Source organism: Hipposideros armiger, unplaced genomic scaffold, assembly GCF_001890085.2.
Source record: "Hipposideros armiger isolate ML-2016 unplaced genomic scaffold, ASM189008v1 scaffold_134, whole genome shotgun sequence".
NCBI classification, from domain to species: Eukaryota; Metazoa; Chordata; class Mammalia; order Chiroptera; family Hipposideridae; genus Hipposideros; species Hipposideros armiger.
The window spans coordinates 3,285,458-3,286,732 of NW_017731484.1; positions in this window are offsets into that span (position 1 = coordinate 3,285,458).

Sequence of the window (1,275 nt, forward strand, 5' to 3'; positions counted from 1 at the left end):
CTGGAGCTGGGCCCGCACCCAGGCTGGATGGAGGACCTGGCTTCCCAGCAGCTTCCTGGAGAGGCCAGGAATATGAATCAGAAGTGCAGGGACTACATGCCCACAGGCAAGGATCTGACCAACGGAGACAGAAGAAAAAACCCCCCAGTAGCTAGGAGTCCAAACTCAGCCCCAACCCCGACCTCCCACATGAGATCATTCTGAGCTGCAGCCATTCTGGAGATGTCCCGTGGACTGAGCAATAGCTGTGTTTGCTGCAAATCTGTCTTCAGCTTAAAACTCACCTCCTTGTGCTTATTGCCCTTCTGTTTCTTCCTCACTTCCCCTTTTCCCTCTCTTGCTTCCTTTGAATTGAACTTCCCAATAAAATGTTAAACGTAAGCTCTGACTCAGGCATTTAAAAAAAGTTTCCCCTTAAGGAACCGGGACCAAGAGAGAGCTCCATAAATATTTGTTGGGTAAATGAGTGAATGGCAGGACTAGAGCTCAGGTTATATCGTGCAGGACAAGAAACCGCTATATAGGAGTTATTTTGAAAAAGACATAGCTTTGTAAATTGTCTATATAGAAATGTTGACATCAGGGTTGTCCCCATAGATTACACCCATGCAGAGGCACCTCATCTCCTAGGTGTGAAAAGGCAGGGGAGAGAGAGAGAGAGGAGATACAGAGAGAAGAAAGCCAAGGCAGAACTTGAGACACACACACATTTATGAAGCAGAAGAAAGAAAAAGGTCAGGGCCCTGGCCTGTTGAGGCAGAGACTGCGTGTTCATCATACACCTCCAGGCCACAGCTAGATGGCATTCCCAGGCACTGTAGATAGGTGTGGCCACGGACTACATTGCAGTGAGTAGGTAGAGTGGTGAACAAGACAGAGTTCCTGCCGTCACGGAGCTCAGGTTGACTAGATGTAGAGGAAATGTTCTGCTGGTGCCTTCACCTTTTTCAGACCTGGCTCGGTAAAACCTCTTGCAGGATCTGTCTGCAGGGCAGAAAGAATGACTCTGAGGTCCCGGGGCATGTGGGAACCATAAGACGGAAGGGCCCAGGTCTTTCAATGATGCGACTCTTCAACTGGACTCTTCATCAATGAGAAATATACTTTCATTGTTTAAGCCTCTGTGATTTGGGGGTTTATCTGTCATAGAAGTTAGTGTCACGCCATAACCTGGCAAGTGTGGAGGGGACAAGAGACAAGCTGAGGGGGCGGAGCCTGTTATGGTCCTGAGGCCTGGGCTTGCAGTCCTAAGCCCTGTCTTTTACACAGCCCAGG